This window comes from Pangasianodon hypophthalmus, chromosome 9 (genome assembly GCF_027358585.1).
Source record: "Pangasianodon hypophthalmus isolate fPanHyp1 chromosome 9, fPanHyp1.pri, whole genome shotgun sequence".
Taxonomy (NCBI): Eukaryota; Metazoa; Chordata; class Actinopteri; order Siluriformes; family Pangasiidae; genus Pangasianodon; species Pangasianodon hypophthalmus.
The window spans coordinates 12,630,692-12,655,543 of NC_069718.1; the positions used below are offsets into that span (position 1 = coordinate 12,630,692).

The 24,852-nt window shown below is 39.1% G+C and overlaps 1 protein-coding gene across 1 annotated transcript in view; it reads right to left on the minus strand.

Moving 5' to 3' along the window:
• Positions 1-24,852, minus strand: part of LOC113529513 (complexin-1) — a 39,023-nt gene that overhangs the window by 11,926 nt on the left and 2,245 nt on the right. The gene's annotated exons all lie outside the window — the stretch shown is intronic.

Genomic DNA, 24,852 nt, shown 5'->3' on the forward strand with positions numbered 1-24,852 from the left:
AAGATCACCCTGTGATCTGTTTATAGCAAGCCGCTAGTTGGCTTAAACTAAAAAGCCTGGGACTTCGTTGCTAACTGTACTGCAGTTAACACAGATGGGAGAATGCTTTACTTTTTTAAATGCGTTTAGAGAAATTAATTTGTGTGCAGAGATTGGAAAGAGTTCTAACTGATATTAATGTTGATTTATTTTTTTTAAAAAATGGAGGTGCTGAAAATCTCTTGGAGAATTCCAAGGTATGCTGAACATATGACAGGCAAGAATTATTGCATCACAAAAACAATAAGAGCCAGATTTTAATATGTAAATGCAGGCTATGCAGCACAGATTTACCAATTTTGCATATTCATAGAATCGAGATTTCCTGATGAAACTCTAAAAACTGCAGATGCTGTACATATTATACTTCATCAGTGTCAGTGCATATAGCTGGACTTGGTAATATAGCTGCATTTTAATGCGATTAAAATGTGTTTATCATATCATAACTGCCACTAGCACTGTAATATAAAACTTGTGAAACTGTAAAAACTGCAGACGCTGTATATTTTAAAGATTTACAGAGCTATTACTGTGGCTTATGTTGCATGGTTGTGCCTGCGTTAGTGAGATCGATAGCTGGACAAGAGACACCACTGCACTACTATAGATGATTTGTTTGTCTAGAGAGACAGTACAATTACAAGGACTGAAATATTGTATTGTACTAGATAAAGGCTGGAGAACTTAACGCTGGATCAATATTCTAAACACCCAGGCCATATCTCATGCAAAAAGGTGCATCTTGGGTATGGTACTGTTGTATTTTTATGTTGAAACACCATGTTGAGCAATTTATTATTCATTGTTTCATTCATTCATCTTAAGTAACCACTTTATCCTGGTCAGGGTGGCAGTGGATCTCTGTATCACAGGAGCAGGAAAATTCACGCCAGTCCATCTCAGGGCACACAATTTATTATTCAATATTAAAAATGAATTTGTTTTTTAAACACCTAATGGATGGATGCCATGGAAGGATCCAGCTAAGCCTCTTTCACACTCAAATTCTACAACATTTTTCTTTATCAGTTGGTTCCAAATTCTTTATCCAAATTAATTCATGTTGAATTCTTGAATCTGATTGGTCAGAATGTGTCGATTAATTTTCTATAACAACACGGCTCTGTCAGTAGCGACCAGTAATGTGCTTGTGCTAATACATTATTGTTTCTATAGTAACAACATACACAGAAACTTGTATGGTGGACACTCCACATAAACAGACCTGTAAAATGTGTGTAATTGTTGATATGGTGACGTTTTCTGTAAGGAGATGTTTATTTCGCATTTTTGGAAGGAGTCTCCAGTGTCAGCAGTTTATAACAGTCAGAGGTAGAGCTGTAACTTTCCATTTTCAGACATGGGAAAATATTTGGGACAGAGGACTTGGTGGTTTCTTGGTTACATGACAAGCTGTGTTTTTTGTCTTATTAACTTGAGGAGAGAAAAGAGGTTTGTAAGAGAATGACAACATTAAACAACAATAAATGGATAAAATTAATAACATGTCGTTCTTTAATTAAAAGGAAGTTGATGGTGTTGGGAAATTGATAAGTGGCATAAGTGGAATAAAAGACTTTGGGACATGCTGGTATTAGAAAATAATCAACTTTGGGGTAGTAACAGTAACTCTGCTTCATGTCTGGCTGCATCACACCACCCAATCATTAATTATTTTTCTATAACAGTGTGCTCCATTTTGTTTAATTCTGTACATAACAGTCTTCTATAGCAACTGAGTTGGTGATTCAGTCATTGGAAGGCTTTCTCTGTGCTCACTTGAAGTAACAACTATGGAGAGGTGTGTATATTGTCAAACTTCAAGGGTGTTCTCTACAAGCTGACACAGGTCCTTCTGTCAAGACTCTAAAACAGCTAGATGAGAGGGAGAGATGCTCCATTTTGAAAGAGCTCTGACCGTGACTTAAAATGGCCTGCATTATGTAAAAAGCAGCAGTGTATGTTTGACAGTGTCAGAGAGGATGTAAATGAGAAAGTGATGGAACTGGTATGCTCAATGGCTCGCATGTCCTTGAGCCTGTGTGTGTTGAGTGTGTGTGTGTGTTTGCGTGTGTGTGTGTGCGCGTGTGCGCGTGTGCCCTCCCAGTGCGAGAGTGTGGGTGGAGGAGAACAAACTGTGCCACTCTGTGTGAGCATGTGTGAGAGAGCAAGAAAAAAAAAGTGAGTGAGAAATGTATGCATTAGTGAACACTTCTTTGCTTGCAAATGTATCCATGCATTCCAAGAGTGTGTGTGTCTGCAGGGCTGTCTGCAGGGCTATGTATGTGTGTGCGTGTGTGTGTGTGCGTGTGTGTGAGTGAAGGTCATGGCTATGCACTGAAGGACACTAAAAGGTGCAGTGGAATCCCTGTGGAGCTGAGACATGCATTTGGAGCTGCGGGAGAAGCTCGAGGACACTGTGTTCTGTCTCCTCCATCTGTCATTTAGTGACACCTGCTCTAGGAGCAGAGCCCAGCGCCCCACCTTGCCCTCCCACAGATACATCAACTTCCCTCTCTGTAGAAAATAAACCACACTGAAACCTACAGCGTGCAGCCCGCCCATGTTTTAGACACCACACAAGTACATGTGAGTTGGGCTTTCTGCCCTCGATATAACATCATGCGTATAAATCTGTTGGAAGCTGGATGCATTATGAAAGGTCAAACAGGTCACAACTTTTTTATGACCTAATTTGTAGGAAATTACTTATAATAATGTCTATCTGTCATCTTTCCACTTGTGGCCCTAAAACCATCTTTTTGGCTTTTTGCCACATTTACACCTTGCTAATTCCTTTCCAGGTTTTCCTTTGGAGTGTGAGTGTGAGCACTCTATACTGACCCATATGAAGCTAGCAAACACATCATAGATGACCGTGTATGACCATGCTTGGAGGAGAGCCATATCCATCGTATTTAAGCATAAATGAGATAACATACTGTACACTTAACATTGCCTAGTGTTGATCAACAGTTGATAGCCTTAGCAAATCTGACCATGTAGCAGATGCTTATAGTGTCTTAAAAATGACACATGCATATTTACAGACTGTGACTATTGAATAGTCTGCTTCATTCAGGTTCCAGGATGTCCTCAAGATGTTATTTCGTTGAGTTCCAGTAAACGGTACAAAGGATGTCCTTTCCAATACCCACATAACTTTCCTAGAATGTCTTCTTGATACTCCAGAAATGTGACCAATATGTTCATTGCTGAATGTCCTTTCATTGCCATAATTGTAGTCAATTCATATATAGAACCTGTTACAATAGCACCTTTCTAGGACTTTTAGCATAACATGCTATATTAGCATTAATGGGATGCCTCTTCTTAGCTAGGTTTGCTTTATGTGCTTGATTCTTGTTGAGGCAGGAGAAACTTTGGTACTATGGGGACTAGAACTCCTGTTGGCTGTGGTGTATTTCAGGACAGGTGATTAAGTGTTAAAAGACACCCTTACCCTGTTAGGGATCTGTCCAGTGAGGCACAGTGAGAGAGCTAACCAGCAGAAAGTGCCTTAATGAGTGTTTTATGAGAACACAGAGACTGGAATACATAGACACTGTAGCTTGTCTTACTAAATCTCTCTAGGGGAAATGGAATGAAATGGCAAGAACTACGTCATGGAAGATTTCTTTGCTATTATCATCCACAGCCAGAACACAAAGTGCAGGTAATATGGAAGTGATGGCAGGGCCTGGAATTATTACATCTCTGATAGTGTACATCATTTTACAGCTCTAACTCCCCAGTATCTACTAGACAGAGATGAAGGGTGGCCATTGTAGCCACTACAGGATTTCCTAGAAGTAATAAAGCACATAGTATTATTTACTAGTTATTAATATTAATTTGAATATTAAAGTATTTGTTTGATTATACAAAAGGCATTGACAAACTTAATAAAAACTTGACTTAAGTAAAAGAATGGAGTTAATCTTGTGCAACTAAAGATAGAAATAGTGAGTCTAAACTGTACTAGGTGAATGCAAATATACTCAAAATTAATTTAATTAACATAGAAGTTCCAGTTACTAAGGTATAAACTGGAATGTGAAAGTTTACTAAGGTCAAGATGAGGATCGAGGCAAGGATAGAACTTGTACCTTTTTTAACAACTTCACTTAACAAAATCCAGCCACGCTGCCACATATGAATTTTTCATGAGATCAAATTCTTTCCAGTTCATTAAAGTAACACTAATGCATGAAGAGCATTGACCTCTACTCTAAACTAAAGCAATGTACAATTACTAAATACTTTCTGCCTCTGTTTATTAATTTCATGGTTTTATGACTTAAAATATTGGTAAAAAGTGCAATGGAAAACTGCAGTTACCAGTGTAACCCAAACAAACGATAAGTCTTTATAGTGAAAACACTATCATTTTCGAAGAAAAAGAGTCTGTGTTTTGTTTTAAGTCTAAATATTATGCTTTGTACATAGATCATTTTTTCTGCTTTTGAAACACTCTGAATATTGAATATTGAAGAGTGCTGTTTTTCTTTCTCTTGAATTTGCAAGCACTAAAGCTCTGGAGCCAGTAGACATTATAGTAAGTAATCAGTCACACCACACTAGGCAAGTCAATTTCATTACTTGTACCCATTGCATGATCCTTTTTTTAAGCCATGTTTTATGCCTGCTGTTGGTTCCTGGCTCTAGAGATAAGGATGCTCGAAAGCCATGTGTGCAGAAAGTGCTACACTCATGCCTAGGACAGGATGGTACACTTGGTTGGGTACCAAAGATCGTGCAGGGCCTCGGTCGACACTTACAGCCCATTTCCAGCTCACATGTCACTGGCTGTGTGGGAAGATGACAAGAAGGTAGAACTACCTGTGGTTAAGAAATATTTCAAGTAAATACAGAATTAAAGCAAATTCAGAATGCTGTCATTCATGCCCCTGATTGCCCTTCACTTCACTGGTGGTATAGTGAAATATTTTGAGCAACTGATGGAGATGAAAGAGAATGAGAGAAGAGTTATTGATGGGCCTGGCAGGTGAAACCCATTTTAGATTCAGCTGAAATATCCACATATGCTGTGTCTGTCTATGTGAGGACACACTGATCATTAGCGCTCGGTACAAATTCACATTTTCTGCATAAAAGAGTTCAGCTTGCTGAGTAAAACCTTTATAACCATGTACATCATTTATCTAGAGAGACCTAAAGTGTCTTATTCTCTCTTTCAAAGGATCTCAGTGTATCATTTGGACCTACTGTAGCTTATTTCAGAGCTTAAGCACAAAAACTGTATTGTGGTCAACTAAAGCTAATGATGATAGGTGTAAGAAGCATCTTTAAAAGGAAAGAAACCAGACTGATTAATGTAAAATAGAGTACACAGGGCTTAGACAGCTATATTAAAGAAAAATGTAATACAAGAGAGTGTATACAATGATGTGGATGGATAGAGGAAAAATTTCACCGCAGGCTTGCAATCTTTTACACCATAGCTTGTCAACCAGTGGGCCATGGTCTGGTGGGCTCTGCAAAGTATTTCAGCAAATTGAAACAAAAAAAAAAAAAAAATGACCGTAGTTCAGCAACTCTAGTTTTTTTTTTTAAACACAGCGGCTTATCCAATCTCATGCGTTTGTGTAAATGATTTACCTGTGGGCTGCTCATCCTTAAAGGAAGGCGTGTTTACAAACTTTTCATAGATTTTCATATTTTTAAATTAGTGACGTGACAATATGACTTGTTAAAAAATGTTAATATAAACAAATAAACTAAACCTAGTACCATTCATAATAGTGTGTTTGGAGCACGATCAGGGTTCCTCTGCTTTGAACAGCATTGACAAATAAAATAACAGCAGCATTTCCAAGGACCAAATTTCATCATAGACTTCAGTCCTTTCAGAAAACTGTCGAATACTGTACATGTAATACTCCAGACGATATATTTTACTAAAAACTTGGACTCTATATTGTCCTGTCAGTTTGAGTAATAAAATCTCAATCATTTGATAATTTCTAATTATAATAAACCTCATAGAGGGAATGTAATGAGATAAACCTTTTCATTTGCATACTGTGCACATGCTCCCATGCCCTCTATTATGTATTCACCTGTCACATGGCAAGCTTATTTTTCAGGGGTCATCCTGATGGAACCGGTCTTTAATGGCTGTCTTAAATGGCTGCCTGCAAAGTTGATGCTTAAAAATGCTGATTAGCCATTAGGCTCAATTACAAATTACATAGTGCATGTTTGGATTGTCTGGTGCTGTAATTGTCTTTCTCTCTCACAATTAAACCACAAAATTGTCTACTATGTTATTTGCGTTCCACCGAATTGCCTGGATTATTTAGTTCCATTTATCCTCATTTTCAATCAATTTTTCACATATCAGGTATTTACTTAACCCTTTAACCTTTCATCTTTTAATTTAGTTATTCATTTCAAAGCACATTGTTCAATAACTACAGTGAGATTATCAGGAATGTAAGGTTTACATGTAATGGGTTAAAAATCTCCCCACTACAGAGTGGTGCAACAGAAAAAATGTTTGCCCTATCATCCAGAGATCTGGAGAGTTTGAATCTCAATGATGCCATCCGTGGCCAGAAGCCCAAGAGAGCAAAATTGGCCGTGTTCTCAGCGAGGGGGGGTGACATACCCCTATCACTCACAGCGACACTAGCCAAATTATGGCCATCTGTGAGCTCATGCATGCAGAAGAGGGCGGATAGCACTTTCCTCCGAGTGTTTATTGTCATATGCCCAGTAAAACAGGCAGTTACACTATACAATGAAATAAGGTTCCACAGCTGCAACTACCATGCTAATACCTCAGTCATTACCATCACACTTGTCATCTCGTAGATCACTAACCAGCCAAGCTGAGTTTATGAATTAATTCAGTACAACTGCGCTTGTAGCTGTATTGCATTCTGGCACTTTGAGTCTGATGTTTGCTGTCTCCACTACTTCAATGCTGAATTTCTCATTAATATGAAATTGAACATCACTGGAAAATGGTTAGTGAAAGAATAAGCTCTTACTCCTTTGTTTTTAGAAGCTTGCAGAAAGATCTCACTCATGCTGAGATCAGTGAATTTTTTTTTTTTTTTCACTTGTATCCATGCTAGCAATGACATCAGAGCGGAACACAAGCGCTAACTTCTCACGGGAATAATAAAAATACAGCACCAACCAACAAATTAGCACCAGAATCACTAAGCACATAAGAAATATTCCAGTATAAACATATTTAATGTGTTGAAGGGTGAATCTCACCAAGACAGATTCACTTTTGCCTACCTTGCTTAAACTGTTCAGATGTAAATACAGGTCACCTTATGAAATGTCAAATGCACATCAGTTTATACTGCTGATGCCTCTGATAGTTCTGAAACATGGTTATAGTGCAGTCCACACTTTTTTATGCTGAAATGCTACATATGCTGAAGGCGGTACAGCTGTATAGTTTTGATTGGCATTTGATAAAACGTTTTCTTTGCTTGATGCAATGCTTGTTTTTTTACCCCTCTTGTAACCTGAGACATTGCTCAGACTCAGTCCTACAATATCTGTGGCAACAGTGGCTCACCGCAGCTCTGTCTGTCTTCTCTTGCAAAATCACTCCCGTCATCCTCTGTGTGACGCCCAGGAGTTGGCCATCAATCACACAGTCAATCTGATTCCACAGATAACTAACATCATTATTCAAATGGGGCTCACCCACATTCTCCTCATCTTCTACTCCAGTTTGGAGAAATCTGTTTGGCTTCACTTAATCACACAATCTGTGAAAACCCATTTCAGGGCAATCCCATTCCCAGCATGAGGCTCCTGAGGGGTCAGAGCTGCACTGCTGGGGATTTCCCGCATATCTTATTGGAATGCTATATTTAAATTCCTTCTCTCTAGTGGTTAAAATCCTGGATATTGTTTTCTTAACCCATCCTTTTAAATGCATCTGTCACAGCCAGGCAGAGCCATCGCTGTTGGTGAGTGAAAAATAACCCAGGGCTTCAGAGAGTTTTCTTCAGGCCAAGGACAGCATGATGCTCTTCAAGGTTTATCAGTTCCCACATGCGGCTTAGGAGTCTTTTTTCCTCAAATGCATGACCACTTTGATCTAATTTAGTAATGAAGTGGAAAATCGATGCAATAAGGAACGTTATAAATTCTAAAGAGTCTGCTGATAGTGTGTCTTGGGTTTAAGACCACAGGTTTATTCCAACTCAGATTACTGTTCTTCTTGCATCTCTTACATATTTCATTTAAAGAAACTTTCATCTAGCCATGTGGCAATGAGGAATGATCACACACATTTCAGTATTGGCTCAGTTTCATTTTAGGTGAGGCACCCAGCCTGACATTCAGGGGCATTTTCCTTGCTGGATCCCTTATTGCACAAGTGACAGCAACTTCATAATCGTTTTATTTGTAAAAGACTCATTTTTCAAACCTCACAGCTCCACTGCTGATTCTGCCTGTTGGTCCAGTAACAATATAGCCTCTATTTAGGCTCCAAGTAGCCTACATCTGCAGCGCAATAATACTCCCAACCCTTCCTTTTTAGTTAGAGTGTTCACTCACTCACTGAGGTGACCGAATGCAAATAACACACTTCAAAACTGACAGACTGAGCCACTTCACAAAGGACAGACAGGAACACTTCAGAAATAATAGACTGGGACTTTTCAAGACTTACAGACTGGAACACATTTTCCCCAGCCATATGAAAGGAGAAATTACTACACTGAAACAAATAAATTTACAAACAGCTGTACTGAGGAATTTCTCAGAAGCAAATACAGCGTATACTGTACTAAATATAATGTATAATATCCGAATTCTGGTGCATGAATTTAGCCCTTCAGCCTCTCAACTCTGCAGTGAAATTAGTGCCAGACCTCATGGTGGAAATTAAAACAGCTGGAACTGAGCCTAATTTGGCGGTCATGGTGAGTGGAGGCTTACACGCATCTATGACTTACAATTATGACACCAGTAAAGGGACGCCATGTAGAAAGTGTTGATCCAAAATACGAAACACAGAAGGATTTCAACTTTCACTCAAATTGCCGAGAATAATAAATAATAAAAATAATAAAATATACCATTTAAACCTGTGTGAATATGTTTGTTACAGAGCAGTTAGAGGCTTATCAAATTCCAGAGTGACTCCAAAATTGGAGGGCCAGAGTTCAACACAGTTTAGTGTTTTATTTACTCAGACACTGCTCTTTCAACAAAGTCAATGAAGGTCTGAAGGTCTGAACATGGTCTGAAGGTTGCTTCCCAATACACTTTGCTTTCTAGATGCTACGTCCTTAAACCCATGACCTGGAAATTGACCAAAGTCTGCCATCTATAAGAATATATAAATTCTCAGAATGTGCATAAAGGAATCAAAGAGTAAACAGAGAGAAGCGCCGACTGACCCAGAATTAACTGAGGCTTTCTATGCTGAAATCTTTTTATTATTATTATTATTATTATTATTACTAGAATGCATGACATGCGGCTACCTAAAAAAGTTGAACAATGAGAAAGATTTTAAAAATTTAAAAAAGAAATATCTTGTGTATATGTAGAGTTTATGCCCAGTGACAGGCAATTCTGCTGTGCAACAAGTCATCACTAATTTATGTAACTTCAATAGCTTTGAATCATCCATAGGGGAAGGTGGGCAAAGCCCCACCATATACATATATCAGTCATATTACAAATCAATTTCAACAACTAATTTTCATTAAGTCCTCATTCACAACTCTCTATAGTTTAAAATTCTGTTGAAATAATCATTACCTCTTTCAAATGATGAACCATTAAATAAATTGATTTGACAGAGATAAGCTGATGTTCCACTGATTTGATTGCATTTCCAGATGTTGTGCATGCCCATTTAGCTTCCATAGAGTTATCATTGCACCTAGTGGTCAAAAATGGGAACTACAACAAGCACTAGTAGGGGCCCATTGGGGCAGGAGTCATGCTGCCCCATGCTGGGGAAGGAGCAGCAGACAGCACAGTTCATATCAGGGTTGCCAGATCTAAAAAATACTCTGCAGCTGCAAAGATCTCATTTTATAGCAAATAATCTGAATTATATCTAATAAATTTCTGCAAAATGGCAAAGTGCATATCTTGCAAAGATTGGGAGAGGGAACGGAGGATTATGGAGTGGATAATGTCCGTATGTTAGAAATGTGTGTGCATCACGGTGACCTTGTTTCCCACACAAAGGCTAAGAAAAGTCTCTTTTCCAATGACCAATTTGTTTGGACTAGTTTCAGGTCTTTTATGTGCTTTTGAGATACAGTTGGGCTGGAAATTTTGGTGAAATCTGGCAACCCTGGGTAATGATATTTATGAGAGTAAACATGAAGTTATGAAAATGAAAAGCAACCATTGATCCAACCATTTGCATGTGCATCAGTCAGCCGTGCTGTATTAATATCAAACACAGCACACCCTGTAGCCTGGGTTTCTCTGCTACACTGCTCACTGAACCGTACACTCAGCCATACTGCAGTTGTTGTTCGTGATATCTGTAGCTGCACCACTCATAACATGTGAGATGCGGTGTGTATACATACTGTCTTTGCCCCATTCCATTACGTGAGTCATTACTAAAACACATCTGACAGGAGCTACTCACTCGGAAAATTAACCTTCTATAGCTGAGAGGAGGGTGACGACTCAGGCTCAGGCCCTCCAGGGCTTTCTAAGCTTTGTTTAAAAAGGTTCAGTGTGATTGCCAGATGTTGATTTATCATACTGTCAGCCAGTGAATGTACATTATAAATACAGCAATAACTGGCACATCGGGATATGTAACAAGTACTTTTTAGAGAAATGCTGTCAAAAGAACAACAATGAAATGAGACATTTTGAAATCACAATTTAGATAAGAGAAGTTGAAGTCACACTTGAATCAAACACCTCAGCCTTATCATGAAGTGCTCAGTTACAGAAAACGTACAGCTTTGATTTCGATATGAACTTTTTAACTCGTGACAAGACACGCTATCTCCTTTAAGATCCTGCCCTGAAAGAGCAGGCGCTAATTAATCAGCCTGATTGCATCCTCCCGGCATTTCTCCTCAATCGCAGTCATTAGTCATCAACGGTTCTAAGCACATACCATCCCAAATGAGTTCCTTCATGCCCCCTTCAAAACCCGGTGTTTCTCTTGTACTCTCATTAGCACAGCCCAGCATGACACCAATATGACTTGGAACAGGACCCCAGAATGACATAAGCATGTTATGTTCCTTGGTCACATGATCATGATTTTGTTATTTATTTATTTATTTAAATAGCTTTTCCTAGGCTTTGCTTATTCTGACATGTTGACATGGTGATTCTTTTTTTATGCTGCAGTGAAGTGAAGCATCCTTTGAATAATTAATCATGTTGTAGGGATTTATTAGTAACATAAATCACTATGAGTGCTCAACAAATATGTTCAGAATTCATGCGTGTGTAACAAAAGTAATTACCTCCAAAAATTTGATATACTATGTGGAAAGCAGGCAACAAATGTCACAACCTCTAATGAATGCTAAATTTGGCACCCTACACTGACTCCTGCCATGCTAGACCGAGTGTCTTAACCTTTGTTATTTTGCATCTGTCCTTTCTCAGATAACAGCTGATTTGCATAAAACTTATCAGATTGTTTAGTCTTCCGTTTATGAAAGGATAAAGCCTCTGACCTGTGGTGTCAGTGCAATGAAGGGAAAAAATTTCTAACCTTTCCTTTCAACCATCCGTCGTTAGAGAGACAATGGTTTCTATGTCAGCCCTCATTTAGAGCCATTACAGTGCTCTCGCCGTGCATTAGCCTCAAATGGGGCGCTAATTACATGCTGAGAGTCTTGCTGGTCTTGTTTCCTCTCCCACTGTCTGCCGTGACTTAAATAACAGCGTCTGACATTAATGTTGGCCCTTCTTGCTTTCCTATAAGAAGCCCCCAGTTTAATGGTTTCTGTTCTTCTGCCTCAATGTTCTCTAAGTGATGCATTTGTGAATGAAATGCTGAATATTGGTGCGCAAACTTTCCTTACGTGCCCTTTTTCTGTGCCGCCATGCATGACGTTCAAATTATCCACCTGCAGTAAAGGTTGATTACAATTGATTTTGCTCTCGCTGTTAATCTCCTCACACCTGTCTTTCTTTCTCTCCCTCTCTCTGATTGCTCATTTATCATACCGGACAATATTATCAAGTAGAGAAGAAACCGTAACTGAAGCAAGGGCCTATCTCCCAAATCCAGGAGAGAGGTTTTGGTCCAGTGCCTCTTTGCATGAGCTCTTCTAAGAGAGAAAGAGGGTATGGATGAGTCAGATATGCAGGCCTGCTGCTTTCAGGACAAAGGCAACCTATTGATTTCTGACCTTTGCCATGTGCATCTATTAGCTGGCCAAGCAGATAATCGTTGCTTCTATCACAAAAAGGGGGTGCTGTAATTTCTTGTTGGCATCTATTGCTTTGGTCACTTTCAACTAAGGGCCCTGGTGAAAAAAATCTATTATAATGCAAAATTCTCTAAGATTCCTACTGTACCAATGTATATTTGGAAAGAAGCAAATTAAATGCCAAGTTTACCTTTGATATACTAACATATTAAAGGGGGGAAGTACAGTAAATATAAACTATATGTTTACTTTCAAATGTACTAATGACAATGTAACTGGTAATTTAATTTAATAAGCTAAAAAGTGGTATGGCTGTAAAGAGTTTAGCCTTAGGCTGGGAGATCATATGAGCACATGTTTGAATCCTAGCAATCACTGTGTTTTATTGTCAGCTAAGGTTAAAAAAAAAAACTCAAAAATGTTGTTTTTGGCCCAATTTAATTTGAAGAAAATGTAGAACTTGAACATGTACAGTATATAAAGTAGTGAAAATATATGCATACTTTCATATACTAATCATTTACACCCACTAGCCACCTGTACGCCTGCTCATTCACACACTTTGACTGCGGCATTGTTGATGGGGTCAGATGGGCTGGTCTGAGTCTTTCAGAACCTGCAGATCTTCTGGGATTTTTATGCACAACAGGCTCATGGTGTAAAAAAATAAAATTAAATTAAAAAATCCGGTGAGCACCAGTTCTGTTGGTGGAAATGCCTTAGGGTTGAGAAGAGTCAGAGGAGAATGACCTGACTGGTTCTAAGTGACAGAAGTCTATTTTAACTCATATAACCTTTCTTTTCAGTCGTGGTGAGCAGAAAAGCATCTCAGAACACACAACATTTGAGGTGAATGGGCTATAACTGCAGGAGATCAGAAGAGGACTCTGAGGCTACAGTGGGTATAACGGACACTAGGCAGTTGAAGATTGGAAAAAGACTAGGAAATGTCTTAATAAATGATCTGCAATGTGTACTGTAGGGTGCCTGTGCTAGCAAGAGTTGAGTACTATGAGTTTCATCAAACTGATAACTGATTCCATGCCTGTAAATATTGGAACATTTTTACTTAGATCTAATCTATAGGATAGTATGCTGTCATTGATTTGGCTTAGCACTAAAGAGTAATTTACACTTTGTGTTGGTTAGTTCATTTCTTCTTAATATTGTCTCTTCAATTACAAGAATGTTGTTTACGACTTCTGCTAATGAATGAAACCAAGAATATTTATTTGAGCAAACACTTACTGTATTTGTAATCATGCCAAGGGACCAGCTGGAGCTACGATTGACTATTTTGGTTTAGCAATTTTGTCCTCAAATAGCACAGAAACCTCAATTATAAAATGGTCATCATGGTTGTATCAGGTCAATGACTCAGAGAGGAGTATTTTTATTTTTTACTTTATGGTTTAGCCATTTATTTCAAGGGCACTTGATGTCTAATGTTCAGTTTCTACTGATATGAAAATATAACCACAATAATGTTGCATAAATATTTGCAGACATAGAGAGGAAAAGAGACTTATTCCTACATCAAACTGACAGATAAACCCCTGTCAATGATAACTGTTTACATTATGCTATAACTCATATACAAAAAGCCTGGCATCTTCATATGAGGAAAAAGAGCTCTCTATAACCGCTTTTCATTCCACTATGTTCAAAAGAAGCATTTTATTCAGCAGTGAAAATCTAAATATGCAAAGACAGAGTTTAAAAGGCTAGTTATTTAACTAAAAGTCAAAATCGTGAGAAAGGAAAGAAAGACTTTGATGTCCTTAGCCTACAGTAATGGGTTGACCTATTTGTTTAGAAGGAGGTTCCACTTTTAGGCCCTCTTTAGGGACTGCCGTAAAGTGATGGTAGATCAACAGAGGGCTTTCTGATCGCCCACATCCTTTGCGTAGGTACTGCCACTGAAAGCATACAGCACCACAAAGACATTCACCTCACAAAAACCCCTCTATTATAGCAGCCAGGAGGAGGTGGAGGTTTACTTTTCCTCATCAAAGTAAGTTCCAAAGGTCATGCAAGTGGAGGGATGTAGGAGTGAAACTTGATTTTTTTTTTCTACCTCTAAAGAACATGTTGTTAGTCATATATAATACTAATAAATCCAATGCTAGGGCAATGAATAGCCTCTTGTAGTTATACTGTTTATATATACAGTATATATATACAGTCCTGTAGTTTTTATATCCATTTATTTATATATACAGACACCTAGAACTACAAGAGAATGCACTGCCCTAGCAAGGTTTTGCCAATTTCATCTGCCATTAAACATGTGGCTAAAAACACTCTGTTCTGATTAGCCAGTGATCAAAATCAGATGCTCCTTTGTCCCATTAATGCATTTTCCTTCTTCAGGATATTACCATTTTCACAAGGAGGAAAAGGAATCTCCCCTCAACAGATGGCAAGTGACGCAGCCTTCTGACAATCATGGTGGAGGCCAGAGGCCAGAGGCAATGCTGAGAGCCAATACTCCCCTTACTGCACCAAGCTGCGTACACATGGACATGCCACCATACCCTGGGAATGGAGGTGCTGGAGGCAACATATAACCACTACAACACACTCAGCTCCAGCCAGTTGTCTTTCATTCGCTTGAGTTGAGCTGAGATAGAATCCCACGGTGCACCATATGGAGAACATGTATTATGTTGTGAAAGTCTGAGCTAGAGAAAAAGAAAAAAAAATGCACACTGGTTTAAATGCTCCCAAAAAGTTTGCTCGAGCTGAACATTAAAAAAAAAAAAAAAACTTTCAAAATTCCTTTTAAATCATTTTTTGCCTGTTATGAGCAGTTGGATTTTTTCTGGTACAGCTACAGTGACAAGGTACTCAAGTAGTAGGGCTTGTGAAGATTCACCTATTTAAATCAGTGCACAATTGAAGCATAGCTGCACTGCTGGAAGGTAACTACAACTGAATATGGGCCTATACAATATGGCCAAAAGTATGTGGGCACCTGAACATCACACCCATAAGTGTGCCTTCCCAAAACTGTTGCCACAAAGTTTGAAGCACACAATAGCCTTAAGATTTTCCTTCACTGGAACTAAGGGGCCCAGACCTATTCCGGCAAGACAATGCCCCTGTGCATAAAACAAGTTTAATCAAGACATGGTTTGCCAAGGTTGAAGTGGAAGAACTTGAGTGGTCTGCACAGAGCCCTGACCTCAACCCCACTGATCACTTTTGGGATGAATTGGAAACCTGACTGTTCACCAGGCCTCCTATTCAGTGCCTGACCTCACTAATACTCTTGTGGCTGAATGAACACAAATCCCCACAACCACACTCCAAAATCTAGTAGAAAGCCTTCCCAGAAGAGTGGAGGTTATTATAACGGCAAAGGGGGACTAAATCTGGAATTGGATGTTCAAAATGCACATATACTGTGCCATTGGTCAGGTGTCCACATACAGTACATCTGTGTCAGTAAAGCCCAATACCACTTGAGTAAATCTTTGTTATTACTACTATGCTATTCACAGTGTGCAGTGGGTAGCATTGGCACCTCACTGTTACTGTCTGTGTGTCCGTGTTTTGTATGTTCTCCTCAGTTCAGTGTTGCCCTATGATGGACCAGCATCCCATTCATGGAGTATTCCCACTTCATTCCTTGGATGGGCTTCAAATCCACTGTGACCCGCACCAGGGTAAAGAGGTTACTGAAGATGAATGAATAAACAAGTAAACTCTCACTATCTTTCTCTTCCCCCTCTATGTTTTGTTGTGCGAAGAGGATGGAGCGGAAATTGAATCACAATACTGAATCATATTGAATTGAATCACCATTGAATCACAATACTGAATCATATTGAACTGATTAATGATACTGCATCACACTGAATTGAATCACAAGATTGAATAGAGTTTGTAACACCTGCTATTGCCCTGCATTGTATCACATCTGCACAGCTGTACATTGTATCATATTAAATCACCGGATGCTTTTATTATTTTTACTTCGGATCACTGGCTACGTATTGAAATGTGTATTGTATAGTCTCGAAAGGAGAGATACCTATCCCTATTAGAAAGCTAAAACTAATTAGCAGACTGACTACTTACAATGTTCATTAATGCTAGATTCAACCTTAAAGGCAGGAAGAGAGCAATATCTGTGGAATGCAATTACTGGTCAGGTGCAAGAGTACAAATACTGGAAAGTTATTGATAGCTACTAAAAAGCTAATTCAAATTAACAAATGGCCACTTTCATTTGGGAAGGTGCCTCCATTACTTGTAAGAAGGCTGTAAACCCATCTGTATGGAAATAAGAGAATGGAAATAGGTGCAATAAACTGCATAATAAACTGCATGACCTTGAGCTGCAGACAGTGCAGGCCTGCCACGATGCACACACACATGCACCACCCCATTACTTACACATAATCAACCCATCCTTCACATCCAAGGCATTCATCAAGTCATTCATGACTACTTCACTAGAAAGGTACCAAATAGCCAGGCTTTTTGAGAGACGTCCTCTGATCTGAAAAACAAGGCAGTACCTGGAGCCATACTAACCTAAAGAGAGCAGCTCTCACCTTCCCTGGCCTGCAGGAGGCTGTGCCCTGCCAGAGAGAAACTGATAGGGAGAGAGGGAAAAGTGCCCAGACCTGCCAGATCTGCATGCTGCCTAAGCAGCCATTTTGGACACAAGTCAAGGGCATGTGATAGAACAGCCAAAAGAGCTCATTTCCGACACCAGTTAGTGAAGCAGTTATCTCTGAAGGACACAGGGCCCCAAACTGAGGACCCAAATGCTGAAAGGGGCACATTGCGGTTACCTAACTGCTGATGTCATCAACCTATTTTTGCACTTTGAGATTCCTTTATGTAATTGGTACTTCAAAATGCTTCTTTAATTTGGTGAGCTTTCATTTACTGTTATATATTTTGATATATAATATAATATAATCTCTCTGCCATTTTGGTCTAACCAGTGGAATATACTTTATTTTCATTTGGTTAAGCCAGTCATCCCAGATAGGACACATATCTAGACAATGATGGCACAAATAAGATCTCCACAATGTCGCATACAGCTCATTTGCTAACTGGGAAAATGTCAGCGCAATAATGTTTTTTAAAAGATGTTCTCATATTCTACTTTTTCCAGCCATGGATAAGTTGGAATATTTGTTCAGTTGCACAGTGTAGCCAGTGGTGAGTTACCTACATAAATGATGACCCCAGAAAGTAGGTTATCTTTAGATTAATCATGTGAGTAAATTTGTGTGAAAGGAATTTGAGTTGAATCTGCTTATCACATGGTGAGAGTGAAGATTAAATACATAATGTGCCAGAGGGCATACTTTCATACAACAGTGATGGGATTAAAACACTAGTTATGCTCAAGGATGGCTGAAAAAAAATCACAAATATGCCAATGTCCTCCCAATTAGCAAACAGGTCATTGCTGAGATGGAAACTGTGCATGTCATATGCTAATATGAGTGCTAGGCAAGGGTGGTGGCACATTATAAAATGAAGTTAGCTAATTTTTAGTATATTTTAGTAATAATTTTAGCAATACCAGCAGTTAAATATTAGCTAAAAGCTCCAAAGAATTTTTTTTCTAGATCTGATGCAAGCGTACTTACTAAATAATGGCTAGCACAATACCGTATATAATATTTTGGCTAATGTTTATCTAGCTGCACCCACTGCGCTAGTACTGCTTTAGTTACCTAGCTAGCTAAAAATTACAAGTTAGCATGTAGTGTTAGCAGCTAGGAAATTTTACTTTAGCTGACTAATGTTATTATAGTAGAGATTAGCATCAAAAATGAACTAACACTATAACTAAAAAAAAAAACAAATACAAAAAAAAAACCTAAAAAAAACAAATATGAAAGATACGGTGATCTGCTACTTATTAGGTTACACTAGTTACTACTACTAGTTACTACTTATTAGGTCTTCACTTAGATGCATCCTATAATACTAAAATTATGAAATAATGTTTTCTGTCTGCATCTATTTTACTATTTTTATAAAAGAATTTCCCTAAATTAGGTCACACTTGCAGAAGTGTGACTGTGCAGCTGAAGCTGTTATGCAAAAACTGAGTTCATTGCACAGCAACTCCATCACTGTATGCTTGTGTTTGTGTGTGTGTGTGTGTGTGTGTGTGTGTGCAAGTCCTATTCTTAGGCAAGGTGAACAGCACCCTCATCTCACTAACCACTGCGTGAGCTAATCATTACCCAAGCCGAGTGTGTTACTGTATTGATTGTCCTCTTAAAGGTTTTTGTTGGAAGGACAATGAATTCAAGCTTTACCCTTAACTACAGAAAGGTCAAGCAGATCTAAATGGGATTGCTGAGATGACTATGGGGAAGCAGTATAGACTCATTAGACATAAATACACAAAAATGACTTACAAATAAACAAATGGGTTAACTAGCTAGCATACATTAGCTACCTTTTTATTTTGAAAAAAAAAATGCCTCTCTTAAATTGTATGCAAATACAATTGTATGCAAATGCAAATACAATAAATTCTTATCATCTTATGCACTGAGATCTTACTATCTGTAGTTTACTATGTCAAGCCCATAAATATACGTTGATCAAAGGGCAGGCTCTGCAGATATGATGCTCTATGACAACCTTTATTCAGTGGCGTGTATGTGGATGTAACATGAATCAAGTGGGAAACCACACCTAAGAAGATTGAGTCAAAACATTGTGAAGACAGCAAGTATACAAGCTGTATCTAAAAAGCTAGTACATTAGATGCTGCCTTTGTTTACTTTAAGAAGTACAGTTCTAGCTTATTTTTGTCATGCTATTTTCAAACTGATGATTTTTTATGCTTTTGATAACTCTTTGCCATCACTTGAGTTTAAAAAAAACCCACTTATGCAGTGTTTAATAACAACCTACACACTGGGAATTCTACATCAACGAGCTGTGTCATGTTAAATTGCCAGTAGAGAGGAGACAGAGTAGGGGTGAGGAAGTTCACTGGTGTCAAGGACAAATTCAACACTCAATAGTGCACATTAATGGCTACAGTATGATGAGTTATCTAACCTTGCAGTCACATGGGTGACTGACTGTGTGTGTGAGTGTGTGTATGTGTGTGTGCCAGTTGCTTGTGTCAGTGTCTCAAGAGGATTAAAGGATGTATTAATCTCTGACTGAATGTATGTAAATACCTGGTGAAATAGGTGTTGTGTTTACACGTAGAGTATTATTTTAGAGCAATTTATTCATTGATTTATCTTAGTGAGCACATTATCCTGGTCAGACTCATGGTGGACACACACTTCACACACTTATTCACACTTGGGGGTAATTTAGAGTAGCCAGTCCACAAACTGAAATGTTTTTGGCACAAGGGAGGAAACTGGAAAACCCAGAGAAAATCCACAAGTTCATGAGTAGAACATGTGAAACTCTACACAGTCAGAAAGGCAGCAATGCTACCTGCACTGGTCTGATGAGTGCTATTTTCTTTTATATCACATGGCTGGCCAGGTACATGTGTAGCATTTACCTGGGGAAGTGATGGCACCAGAATGCACTGTTGGAAGAAGACAACCCGGTGGACAGTGTGCGATGATCTTGGCAGTGTTCTTCTGGGAAACCCTGGGTTCAGGCATTCATGTGGACATCAATTTGACATGTGCCACCTACCCAAACATCATTGCAGATCAGGTTCACCTTATCATGGCAGTGGTATTCCTGGTGGCAGTGGCCTTCTTGAGCAGGATATTGCACCCTCTACACTGTGCACATTGTTTGGGAATGGTTTGAGGAACATAATGAATAGTTGAAGGTGTTTCCCTGGCCTCCAAATTCTCCAGATCTCAATCCAATCAAGCATCTTTTGGATGTTCTGGAACAAGAAGTCTGTCCTGCAGCAGCTCCACCTCGCAAGGTACAGAATGTAAAGGATCTGCTGCTAATGTCTTGGTACCAGATACCTCAGAACACCTTCAGAGGTCTTGTAGAGTCTATGCCTCATTGGGTCAAAGCTGTTTTAACGGCACATGGAGGACCAACAGCATGTTAGGCAGGTGGTCATAATGTTTTTTTTAAATATATCTCAGAGTTTACGCTAGGAATTTTTGGTGCTGGTCATGGTCTCCAGGAACAATGCAGTTTAGTGGACAAATGAGTATAATTCCGGTCGTACTGTATTACTACCGCTGCAAGGACAACAAATTTTGGGCTATACAAGAATGACACCAAATAAAATTAATGTTTAATTAACATTTTTTGCATACAGTCAACATTTAAATAAACATAAACAGTCAACAGGCCTATGAATGCAACAAACAGCCAAGAAGACGAAAACTTTCAACTAATGAAAAATATTACTTTATGACATGGCTGCTAATAACATTTAATTTATCTTTGTTTTAAGAACATAGAAATGGATTTAAAGAACCATCCAAGCATTAGCTTCCTATGCATATTCTCGAATGTATAATATGTCTGCTTCTTTGCAGCTGGACCAGGATCATATGACTCCATGTCCTGAACATGTTCCTCACTGTCTCGATTAGGCTTAGGATCACCTGATTTTACGAAGAAACTTTTAAGGGTCGACTGTTTCACCGTTGTCTGTTCAACCACGTGATTGTAAATAGAACATTTGCCGCTAAGTCTCGGTATCAGCCTCCTTGAGTTCCACAAGGAAGAGAAAATTTGAACTTAGGAATTGCGTAAAGTAGTATCTGACTGAGTGAATAGAGTGTATATGACTGGATGACATGAATTTAATTTAATTCTGTATTTGAATAACATATCTGGATTTTCTGTGCATGTCAGCAGAATGTTCTGCCTATATGATCACCAAGAAAGACCGTCCCTTAAACAAACTCCAGTGACCAGCAGCATTAGCATTGTTTAGCTAAGATGTGTACTTTGCTAGCTGTCTAATTCTCAGATAAAAATGGATATTAAAGAGAATTGAAAACCTGTTGCAGCCTGGCCAGTGTCCATCCACATGTGGGATATACAGCTGCCAACCCTGCTAATGGATATTTGTGTGTGCATGTGTAAATGTATGAGAAACAGAGTGCAAAACCACGTTTTAGACTGCTTTTAGCAAATCCTGTCGACAGGAGGAGATAGTGAGTACATCATATCCTGTCCTGGCACACATTCCCAAGGAAGTGTAATTCTTGGTGTGCGTGTGTGTGTATGGGTCGGGATGTATGTGTGCGTGTAGCATATTTGCACATTTTTAATTTCACCACTCATTGACTTCCACAGTCATTTTTATGCTCATTTTCACTCTCTCTTTCTTGATCACCCTCTCTCTCTCTCTCTCTCTCTCACTCTCTCTCTCTTTCTTTTCATCCCTGTCTCCCTCTCTCTTTCTATCCTTTCCTTTATGTCATCAGGATGTACAATCCTCCCTTTCTTTTTCCATTACTGTCCATATTTCACTCTCTGTATAAGTGTCTTTCTCCTTGTCTGACTTACTGTCCATTATGCTGCGTCATTCTCCTACAAAAAACAAAGCACTCGAGCTGCGCAGACTCACGTTTCAACTAAGAGCAGGACTGTTATAGGATTTGCTGCTCTAATTCCTCATAATGGTGCTGTGATCGATTTTTATTGCTTCACTGGTCATAGTCATAACTTAATATCCACTACCAAGCCCCTCCCTTAGTGAAGAGATCGCCACCTGGTATCACCATATCCGCACATTGATTTCTGTCCCCTAGGGCGCACGCTGCAGGCACAAGCTTGCTTATGGATCGTCTCAGTGAACAGTTAAAAATCCTGCCTGCTCAGCATCAGTGATCAGTCCTTTTGATCAATAACGTATCAGCTTTCATATGGCCCAGCAGTGTGATTTCCGATCCACAGGCTTTTCTGGCAGAATTACATGCACCCTGTTGCTGTGGCTCTGCTAGACAACATGAATAGCATGAATACTTGGTTTAGCTGGAATGATTGATGTTTATTAAAGTTATGGTAATGCTATTAATGAGGGCTCCTTTCATCTGTTGCTTATACCTTCAGTTTCATAGAGGTGTACTTGCACCTACTTTTTTTTCCCCACTCCACTGCAGTTCAGTTTGTTTTAATTCAGTTCCACTCATGTGGACCTTCTAATTATATTTGATTAGTTTGTCCATGATCAGTGACTCTCTACTAATCTAGCCGTGACCCAACGAGGGTTTGAGAGCTCTGGTTGGCGTGATCATGAAGCAATGAAGCAATGGTGATTCAGTATGCGGGCCATCGGTAATGAAACTGTCACTTCACTGGCCATCACTTCACTGCAGCTCCACTTGACCCAGCATATGATCTTTAATGCTGACAGGAAGTGGTGGCTGCAGCATAATGACTCCGAGTGCAAAGAAGAGAGACAGCACAAATCACACAGATTTCCTGCTGCCGAAAAAAGCATTGAGTAAATTCCCTTCAAGGGTAGTGTTCTCCTCGAAGCATCTTTGGGAGATCCATTGTGGTCTAAAGAGTTTATAATCCTGAACATTTCCTGCAAGAACTGTGACCATTTGCAAAATAATAGAATAGTTCTCATTTGGAACAGGTTGAGATTAAACTTGTGTTGTTCCTGACAGTGGTATCAAAGTGGTTAAAGATCCAAGTTAGTGATCAGAAGTTTGTGAGTTTGAATCCCAGGAAACCACTGTTGAGTCTTTAACAAAGGCCATGATTGTATCCTCTCTCAACTGTGACACTTAATTTTAGGTTTTATGCCTGTGCCACATACTAAATACACCCTTGAGACATTTTTGATTGACTACCTGTGTAAAAACCAAATGTTCCTGTAATGGTCCACAAGATCTGTTATGCTGTGCTTCCTCTAATATAAAAAAAGCTTCATCCATCCTTTCTTTAATAAGTACAGGACAGTTAAAAAAAAAAAAAGGCGAGTAAGCTGGTCCTTGGGTGGAAGCTCGTGTGAAGCTTGCTTTTCATCAGTTGGTGAGATTCAGTCCAGTATTTCCTGCTATCCAGAAAGTACATACTCTGGAGGAAGAACTAAAAAGTTCCAATTCTTGGAACTAAAATCAGCTCTGGTTCATCCAGTGGAAAGGTTCCTGAATTCCCAAATAGTTTATGTTTTTCTGAAAGGGTTGCTACAGTCTAAATATTTCTATTATCTGTGCAAGACTGACCAGGTCTTCTTTATCTTCTTCATACAACAAGTCCATGCTACAGATGAGGTTAGGGGTGTACATATTTATCAAAAGTCTGTATAAATCATTGAATTTAGAGAGGCATTAAATGGACACAAGCCCTCTGCTTTGGGTGGAGAAAGGATTTTTGAAACAGCAGCCTGCCATTTCATTGTATAAAAACATGCCACTGTGCAAAACATATGAAAAGACACCTTGTAGACATCTTCACTGTTCTATTTCAGGGTTGAGCTGGTTTCTTATCAAGCCTTGAGTGTTTCAATTGTGTCTGAAAAGTTTGCATGCAGAAAGTTTTCTCATGAGTGAAAATGTGTGTGCACAGCCATGTTTGTCAGCTCTTGGATTTGGACTGCAGTTGCTTGTGCATGCCTGCAGTGCATGCTACATGTCAGCCTCATTAGCACTGTGGGTCTGCTACGCTTTTTCCACATCACAGGGTTAGTATCAGCGAGAGAAAGAGACAGTATGGAGAAGACAAAGCCAGAGATGAGTGAGTGTTTGGAGTGGTGCATGTGTGTGCGTGTGTGTGTGTTGGTGGAAGTGGAGGTGGGGGGTGGCTACTCTGGGGAGTATATGCACTGCTGTCTCAGCTATCGACGTGCACACTTTACAGGATAAAGGGTACTGTAGGTCAGACAGAGAGAAAGACATATACGATAGAGAATGTTTTTTTCTAGAGAAAAATAGAGAATAAACGTGCGTTTGTTTATATTAATGGCAAGGTAAATGCAACTGTGTGTGAATATGAGTGTTAGGATGGCTGACTTCTGCTTTGCTCCTGATTCCGTAATCATGCTCTGGAGATTTTTTTCCCTCGTGAGTGTGACTGTGCCTCTACGGTGGTGCCTCGGTGGAGTGAAGTGCAGATAGTGTCTCCACTGGCTGACCTTGGGCCTCTAAATCTCTTTCAGAGACAGGCCCATTATTTCCCCTCAGCCCGGGTTTTATTATCTAATGCAGGTCGGGACTGCCCAGTGGCTGCTATATGGAAATTGCCTGTGTCTTGATTTACTGGACTGGTCAAAAGGAGAGACTGTGGAGAGACGAACAAAGGCTCCTAGAAGCTTTTATATGACCTTTTTTGGTTTTTGTCAATGAATACATTTTCTCAATTTTTTTATTGTGTCAAATACATGTTTTTATTTATTTGAGGAGAGCAGATAGCATTGGTTTTTACATTAAAATAAAAATAAAGAATAGTGCAATCTATCCATTTACTGTTTGAGAAAAACTACTCAGAATAAAAGGGCTGGTGC